Source organism: Protopterus annectens, chromosome 2.part0, assembly GCF_019279795.1.
Source record: "Protopterus annectens isolate FY-2018-M chromosome 2.part0, PAN1.0, whole genome shotgun sequence".
Taxonomy (NCBI): domain Eukaryota; kingdom Metazoa; phylum Chordata; order Ceratodontiformes; family Protopteridae; genus Protopterus; species Protopterus annectens.
The window spans coordinates 777,035,364-777,044,825 of record NC_056728.1 but is presented as its reverse complement, the minus strand read 5'-3'; the positions used below and the strand labels follow the sequence as shown (position 1 = coordinate 777,044,825).

The following is a 9,462-nucleotide window of genomic DNA, read 5'->3' as shown; positions in this document are numbered from 1 at the left end:
GAGAGAGAGAGAGAGAAATAAACTAGCAATATATTTTTATAAAGATCAGTTTATCTAAGTTGTGTTTTGCAGTACTAGCATTTACATTTTGGAAGCTAGCTAGTTAACATACTAAACTACATTAACAATTGTAACATCTAGTATAATAGTAACTATGCTACAATAAACTCAGTCTGTGCAAGTTATAGCAGCTATAGCTTGCCATTAGGTTATGTCATTCCTGCCCTCCAAACCTTGCATTTTCGGCTCTTGCATATCAGTCCTTCGATTTCTTTGCCTAAACCACGAACCCAATACGAATTCTTGATGTAATGCTTTATTTCTTCATATTTTTAATCCCAAAATATCTGAAACAAATTTACCCAGTTCCCAGTCAGGTTTTGCTAGGAGGAAGTAAACAGGGTAGTGCCACTGCTTAATGTGTCCCTCTAGTAGCAGGAAGAGGAAAAGAGGAACAAAAAATGTAGAAAGCGTTTCCAGGTAGGACGATATATGCTGTGACCATCCTTTGCTTAGAATGTTGCACCAGAGCTCTTGGCCTGTTCTTTGGATCCATTACTGTTAAAAACTGATTTATGATGTAGGAATGCAGCAAAATCTCCGGTGGTTCATTAGAGGCGTTTTTGGAGCTTGCTTCTTGTTTTTCATATTTAACTGACATACATAGTACACATTATACAGGTAAGCCTTTTCTTTTGTTTAGGCTGTAAATAGGGAAAAACAATTTTTAGGGCTTGGGAAGTTCTTTTCTCAGTACAGCATTTCAGACTTGACAAATACTGACACTCAGCAGCCATTATAAGTGTGTAACATGGCAGCAACTAAGAAGCAAGATAAAACCATGTGACATCCTACATGCACACTTAGCCTTATGGGTACTCTAAAAGCACGTGCGTGTGTACGCGCACGCACACACACACACGCACACACACACACACACACACACACACACACACACACACAAAACAAATCATATAACAGATGCATGTATACAAAAAAATAATGCAATGAAAATATATGTTTACCAAATAGCACTTTGAAACACAGTCTTCATTACCATAATTGGTTACAAAATTCATTCCATCTGGTTGGCTTTTTAAAGTCTCTTGTGATGTTTGGAGTCACAGTCGACACAATGAACAAATCCAGTACTGAGTCACGACAGGGTAATAATGTACTTTTATCTGGCAAATCAGATGACACATTAGTCGGGACAAAGTTACAGTCAGAATATATATATATATATATATATATATATATATATCAGGAGCAGTCTCTTTCTCTGGCATTTGTGTCATATCTTGACCATAACTATCCTGAAATGGACTTTTGTCAGATACCTCAATATTCTGGGCTAGGGACAGTCCAATCCTGTATAAGTGTCTGTGATTACATTTTATTCTCAAACTATCTCGAGTCTCAGTGACACAGGACCTTTTTACACTAGCTTGATTTGTCACCAAACTTTCCTCTTATATGTAACTCTTTTAACCTGACATTGACTATGGATAAGTTGATGAAGAGGTGATATGCTAAAATTCCCAAAATGGAAAAAAGTGTATGTATGAAATTCTTGACTGATTAACTGCAGGCTGTCATCAGAGATGAGAACAGCAGGAGCATCATGATGTGAAAAAAGTGACTTTCATCAATATGATGACTGACTGTGAAGATATATCTCTTAGAATCTGGATACTTTGAATAATAGTTGACACAAATCTGTCTTTTACAGTTTACTGATAATGCTCTGAAGAAAGCGTAGGTAACAAATCTTTAGAATTTTATATAACCTCATTATATATAACATCACATTACTGAATTTTGATGAAAAATGTCTGTTGTTTTGTATTTTATTTTGACGATAAGGATGGCCTCCTGAATTTTTTTCTCAGGGATGAAAATCCCTGCCATGACATCATAAAAGACTGAACCCATAATGCCTCATTGCCTAAAATAATGTATAAGCTGTTGTATTTACATGCTAAATGCAAGTTGTCAATTGGTTCTTGCAGGTGGAACACTTTGTATTGAACAATTAACACATAAGATGATGCAGTGTTGAATCCACAACTAAGTAAGAAGCTACTTGTCTAAAGAGGTAAGTTGTTTTTACTAACCCACAATGAATTTCAGTTGTATGTAAATCATTGCCCCGTACCTACTATCACATCATTTTGTGGGTGTAGTTATAGAGAAAAATGAAGTAATCTGTGAAACTAAAAAAATCAAATAAACTGCTACGTTCTTAATTTTTTTTAATAAAACCATTTGCAGCTTTAACATGAAGGGTATAGCAGGAAATGAAATTGATTGTAAACTGAAAGTACTTCTGAAAGTGACCAATATGATTTTAAAGCTGTTCCCAATATTTGGTTGTACTTGCACAACTTTAAACATTAAATTGTGCTGCTTATTTTTATATACCCAGCACTGTTCTTTCTGACCTAATGGTTTCATTCTGCAACCAGAATTAGTCAGTAAAGAAGTTTTATACTTTGACAACGAGCATTTCAAATCAGTTCTCTGAAGGTACTCTCAGTTATGACATTGTATTCTTCTCCTCTATCAAGCTTAAAGGAGAAGTCACTCATTTATAGAAAGCTTTGCACTTAAGTGATTTTTAGAATGACAAAATTGTTGTGCTTCTCTGCCCAGTGAAGAAACAGTGCACATAGTTTCTTTACTCATATTGTAGGTATCAGACAGAAAGTTTGTTAAGACACTGAGCGCACAGTTATTAGCTTCACTTAAATCAATCACTTACAAGACATTTTCCTGCTCTTTTTTTCATTTACCTAAACTTGCAAACCTGAGGAAAATGGTTAAGCAGTTCACACTTCCTGCATTCTTTCCTAAGTATTGAACATGATGTCTCAAAATGCTGGTAATTACACATTGAATAAAAGGTTATATATCAACATTTCAAAAGACAAAAATGCCGAATAGCAGTTGGCTGACCCGTAAATGTCGAACTACGACATTGCCGAACAGCCAAATCACCGATTTCTTTCCAAGGGAAAGAAATTGGTTGGCCAAACACTAACGCCAAACACAAATAAACATTTTTAAATGGGGGGCTTCACCCCCCCACACACCCCCAACGTGGGGGGCTGTGCCCCCACCCCCTAACTAATTATTCTAACTCTGAGACTGCACTAAAGTCAGGGAAAGGGCAGGTGTAAGGAAACAGCCAACCGCTTTATTTCCATTAGGAATAAACTGGTGATTTGGCTGTTCGGCAATGTCATAGTTCGACATTTATGGGTCGGCCAACTGGTATTTGGCATTTTCGTCTTTTGAAATGCTGATATAGACCCGAATAAAATGTCAGTTGCTGAGTTGAATGCTTTTCATTTTTTGCATTTTCATCACACTGACATACACCAGTTGATTTCATTGTTGCCATATTGTTTGAAGCATATTTCAGTTTGTACTTTGCACTGATAATGTTACTCTGTCTAGTGCCACAATATTTTACTTTATTTTAATTTTGCACATGTCCATAAAATCAGAAAGCTCTATCATTTCTATGCAAGCTCATTTCACTGCTCTACACACATTCACATTGCTTTACGTCTTACTCAGTTTTAATGTCACAGACAACTGTTTCTCTCAGGAATGAATCATACAACTCCCAAACGTCATAGCAGTTAACCTCTAAGATTTACTTGTTACATATGCATTAATATATATTTGTATGAACCATTGTTTCTAGTAGAAAACAAATGGCATATATACGACAGTTATAGGCTCAGAGTACTTGTTAAACTTGTCTTTAATGACAGCAAAATCATTATTTTAATCTGTGACAAGATTAAGAGTGTTAAATATCTTAACTGCATCATCTCTGCCATGGAAGGTAAGTTGCAACTAAGCTGCGACTTGCACCTCTGCTTTTTTTCAGCTATACCGGAAAGAATACTATAAAGACTGAATTTATATAAATATTCCTTGCAGATTTTGCCAAATATCCAGAAGTACCAATGATGTTGGCAGAGTGAGTGGTAAAATGGATGATATGATAAAATGTTCAGTCCTGTATGAAAGAAGATAGCAGCTAAGCTAAAGAACTGCAAAGACTCCAGAATTTTAACTGTAATTAAAAAACGGATGTTCACTGGCATCTGCACAATGTGCTGGTCCAGCTTTGATTGATGAATTATGGATTCTGTTGAACTGAAGTATTTGTTTTCCAAAACCGTTGCTCACTTCTCTGTCACTAGACCCGTTTGGTATTTTTTTTTTAAATTGCTCATTTATTAATTTTTTTTGATTAACATTAACTGTCTGCTCAGATTCATACTTACTTGAATATTAAAATTCTACTTGTGGTGTAGTGGTTGTTGTGTCTTTCAGCTTTTCCCAGTTAGGGGTCGCCACAGCGGAACTCCGGTCCGCTAATGATTGGCAGCTCTGACGCACAACCTTCAACGAAGGTATGCCCATTCACGCATGTCTCCACACAGAAGACACTCTAGCTGAGAATTGAAAGTACAGTTTTGTACCTACCATAAATGTAGATGTTCGAGTGCTAATACAGCTGCAGTCATAACAGATAGGTTCTCCTGCCGTCAGGCAGGTCCTCGGTCGGCCGAATTCCAAAGTCTAGGTCCGGCGTCGGTTGTCGTCGCTTCTTCCCTGACGTCAGTGTGACAGGGGTATAAAAGAACCAGCCGACGCCATTTTCTTCAGTTTTTTTGCCCTAGATGTCAGGTGCCCCCAGAAGGAAGGCAATACATAAATTTGTGTAATAAAGCAATGCCATATAATCAAAATACATCAGATGCAAGCAAATACACCATAAAAGAATACCCCAATCAGGTTGTATGAAGAGGTGTTAGCCAAAAGGCCTGTTCCAAGAGGGGAAGGAGGGAGGGAAACCTGGACTGCAACTGTATTAGCACTCGAACATCTACATTTATGGTAGGTACAAAACTGTACTATGTTCATCGTGCATACAGCTGCAGTCATAACAGATGGGTAGAATCCCAAAGCTAAGAAGGGGTGGTAGGCACTAGGTGGAACTAGGCGGAGCCAGGATGCCCTGCAAGACTGCAGTGGCAAAGCCTGCTCTAGTTTTGGAGTATAAAGGTAGGTGATAGTGCTTGGAGAAGGTATGCACAGACCTCCAAGTGGCTGCTTCCAAAATATCTTTGGTAGGAACTCCTCTGAGGAAGGCTGCAGAGGTAGCAGTGGCCCTTGTGGAGTGAGATCTGATGCCTGCAGGTACAGCTTTACCATGAAAAGAGTAACAAAAACGTATGCAGTGGGCTATCCATTTAGAAATTGTCTGTTTGGAAATAGGCTTCCCTTGGGCTCCTATAGCATAGGACACAAAGAGCTGTTCTGATTTTCTGAAAGGCTTTCTGTCTAAATAATAACACAGCTGTCTATGGATGTCCAAGGAATGTAGTAGTCTCTCCCCTTTGTTTTGAGGATTAGGGTAAAAGGTAGGTAAGTGTATAGCCTGATTCAAAGCTACCCTGGATACCACCTTTGGCATAAGGGACGGGTTGGTTCGTAAGGAAACTCTGTCCTGATGGAAGATGATAAAAGGCTGCACTGCCATGAGGGCTTGTAGTTCCGATACCCTACAAGCTGAGGTGATAGCCAGAAGGAAAGCTGTTTTCCAGGACAAATATTGCAAATCTGTTGAGGCAGCTGGCTCAAAAGGAGGCAAGGTCAGCTTTTCTAGAATGAAATTGAGGTCCCAAGCAGGTATTGGTTGTTTCCTTGGAGGTTTAATATTCTTAGCCCCTCTGAGGAACTGTCTTAAGAGGGGGTGAGAGAATAAAGGTGGATCAGTGTTGTATTCTGCAGAAATGGCTGAGGCATGAATCTTGATGGAGGAGAATGAAAGTCCACTGTTTAGCAGCTCAGCTAGATACTGTAATATCTGAGGTAAATTCAGTTTTCCAGGGTCCTGGCCCTTTCTCTCATTTCAGGCACAAAACCGTTTCCATTTTGCGGAGTAAGCTTTTCTAGTAGACGGTCTTCTGGCCTCCAAAATGACATCCTGCACCTCCTTGGAGAGTAGGGTCTGTTGTGATGTTAAGGGATCTTCCATGCGGCCAGATTGAGTGTTTTCAGCTGACTGTGAAGAGTTTTGTAGCTGTGCTGAGTCAGAAGGAGAGGCAGTTGAGGTAGGGTCCATGGAGGGGAATGCGTCAGGCTCCTCAGGAGTGGGTACCAGTGCTTTCTGGGCCAGTCTGGAGCAATGAGAATCATCTTTGGTCTGTCTGCTCTGTTTTTTAATAGTACTTTGGGCAGCAGAGGAAGAGGTGGAAAGGCATAGACTGTCATTGATGTCCAACTGAAAGAGAGAGCGTCCACCCTCCAGGCCTTTGGATGAAAAGTCCTTGAGCAGAATTTTGTCAATTGGTGATTTTTGTGGGAGGCAAAGAGATCTATGTCTGGCCTTCCCCATGCTTGAATTATTTCTGTAAAAACTTGAGGATGCAACTTCCATTCGTGTGGATCTGTCATATTTCTGCTTAGATTGTCTGCCAGCGTGTTTTCCTTGCCTGGCAAGAACTGTGCTTGAAGTTCGATTTGTAATTCCAGTTCGATTTGTAATTTTAGGCATGGGGCCTGCAGATGGGCCCTGTGGAACTTGTCTCTTAGAGTGCATGGCTGTTTTAGACTTTGTAAAAGCCTTGATGGAAAAAGAAGAGGAAGGTCTGAAGACACCTTGAGTGGAGGTAGACCTGTCCACATTGTGAGGCTCAACGCCAAGAGTGGCTTCGGTATCTGTGACATGACCAGCCTGCACAGGGGGTATGAGTGTGTTCCTCCCTGTTTGTTTATGTACCACATTACTGTGGTGTTGTCTGTTCTTATCAATAGTTGACCTGGATGCAGAAGGTCCTTGAAAGCTATAATAGCATTTATTACTGCTAGCATTTCCTTTTGATTAATGTGAAGGTGCTTTTCTTTTTGGGACCATTTGCCCTGAATGCACCGATCTGTCATGTGCGCCCCCCCCAGGCGTAGTCCGACGCGTCTGTTGTGATGACTTGATTTGCTTGAGGCTTACAGAATGGGAGACCTGTGTTTGATTGGCATGCTTGAGCCCACCACAGAAATTCCTTTTGAAGACATGGAATTAATGGTATTATTGTTTCCAAACTGTGGCTGTGTTGAGACCATAGGTTTTTCAGGTACCATTGAAGTTTCCTCATATGCAGCTTTGCACATGGGATTAGTAGGATGCAAGATGCCATGAATCCCAGAGCCTACAGGATTTTCCTTGCAGTCAGCCTGGTGAAATTTGCTAATGTTCTGAAATATTGAGTTAGTTGCCCCTGCTTCTCTGGCATGAGATAAGCCATCTGGGTGTTTGTGTCCAAGTTGACACCCAGGAAAATTATTTTCTGAGATGGTGTTAGCCTTGATTTCTTTTTGTTGACTGTGTATCCCAGAGAATTCAATAACCTTATTACATAAGCCAGATGTTTCAGAAGTATGTGCTTGCTGTCCGCTTGGATCAGGCAGTCGTCCAAATAGGGGTATATTTGTATTCCTTGAAGTCTGCAGTAGGCAATTACTGATGCCAGGCATTTCGTGAATAGTCTGGGCGCAGTAGATAAGCCAAAGGGCAATGCAGAGAATTGATAGTGGATTGAACCTGCAAGAAATCTGAGGTATCTTCTGCAATTTTGTCTGATTAGGACGTGCAGGTATGCCTCCTTGAGGTCCAGTGTTACCAGCCAAGACTCCTTGCCCAGCATGGGAAGAAGCTGCTGTAATGTGAGCATCTTGAATTTTGGCACGGGTAAAAATGTGTTTAGGATGGATAGGTCCAAAATGGGTCTCCAATCTATTCCCTTCCTTGGTACCAGGAATAGTCTGGAATAAAAACCTTGACCTTGTTCGTGAGTAGGCACCTCTTGAATAGCTTTCATGTCCATGAGGTCTGAAATTTGTCTTTGTGCCTCTGCCCTTTGATTGTGTGGCAGGTTTGGCATGCCTCTCATCTTTGGAAGGGTGTGAAAATGGAATCTGTAGCCTCTGTCTATAATGTCCAGGATCCATTTGTCTTTTGTGACAATATGCCAATTTTTTGAAAATAATGCCAGTTTTCCTCCTAAGGGGGCTGCCATTTGAGCTTTGCTTGGCATGCAAAGGGGAAAGTCATTGGGCTTGCTTTCTGAATTGCTGCGAACTATCTTCACCACCTCTTTGTGTAGGAGCTTGCCATTGTCTGCCTCTAAATGATCCTTGAGATTGCCCTCTGCCCCCCGGGCACCTGTATCTACCTCTTTGGGGTCTGTCTGTGGCTGGAAAGGACCGATTTTTGGAAGGCCAATTTCTACTGAAATGTGGTGGTTGTACCTGTAGAAAATCCTTCACAGTTTGCATTGATTTAGCTTTTTCCTCCATTTTCCTTAATACCTCCTCAGCATTAGCACCAAATAATACATCCTTTTGTAGAGGGGCATCTAGTAATTTAGCTTTGACATGATCAGGCAAGGTTTGTTCCCTGAGCCAGGCATGTCTATGTATGACTGATCCTGTAACAGCAGCTCTACATGAGGCCTCTAGAGCATCAAAACCACATTGTAAGGTGTGCTTACCCACTTGTTCTGCACTATGCATCAAATCCTGCAACTCCTTCAAGTCTGGTTGTTCAGGTTGTGACATTTTACTTTTCAATTGTGATAACAAAAACTGTTGGTATTTTAGCATATGGAACTGACAGTTTAAGGCCCTCATGTTTAAGGTAGCCGAGGTATATACCTTTTTTCCCCACCTTTCTAAGGATCTGGAATCTCTCTCGGAAGGTAATGGATTTTTAGCAGTGGAGGCCTTAATTCCCTTGGGGCCCTGTGAAATGGTTTCTGGGTCAGCAGCATGGCTTTTGTATAGAAATTGGTGTGAGTCAGGGACCCTGTAGTACCTGTCAGGCTTGACTGGGGCTGGAGGCAGAGAATCCGGGTTAAGGAAGGCCTCCGAGTAAACATCATCTAGGATGTCCAAGACAGGAGGTATAGTCAGAGGTCTGTGCTGAGGTAGCAAGAGAAATTCCCTAAGCCTTTTCTTGGAATCTGAATAATCTTGGCCTTCCCAGTGGAAGTGTTCCCTTAAGGTATGGAAAGTTTCCCCGAATGAGTAATCCTCTGGGGGGGATACAGAAGGAATGGACTCCTCTGCATCAGAGTCTTCAAAAGGGGAGTAAGAATGTTCCTGATCATCAGAGTGCTCTGAAAAAATGGAGCCCTGATCAGAGGAGGGGGATTCTTCCTCCACTCTGGGCCTTTTGTCCGGTGGGGGTTGAGAACCCCTGATAAGAGAAATTAAATCCTCAGCCATTTTAAGCATCTGTTTTTTTAGGCATGGGGCCTGACGATGGGCCCTGTGGAGCTTGTCTCTTAGAGTGCATGGCTGTTTTAGACTTTGTAAAAGCCTTGATGGAAAAAGAAGAGGAAGGTCTGAAGACACCTTGAGTGGAGGTAGACCTGT

At 41.0% G+C, this 9,462-nt stretch overlaps 1 long non-coding RNA gene across 1 annotated transcript in view; it reads left to right on the top strand.

Moving 5' to 3' along the window:
- The first annotated feature begins 512 nt into the window (after nucleotides 1-512).
- The window catches only part of LOC122793236, a 73,151-nt gene continuing 64,201 nt past the window's right edge, over nucleotides 513-9,462 (top strand). Inside the window, exons 1-2 of the long non-coding RNA XR_006363454.1 lie at nucleotides 513-681; nucleotides 2,013-2,098. This is a non-coding gene — a long non-coding RNA (uncharacterized LOC122793236). The remainder of the gene's footprint in view (nucleotides 682-2,012; nucleotides 2,099-9,462) is intronic.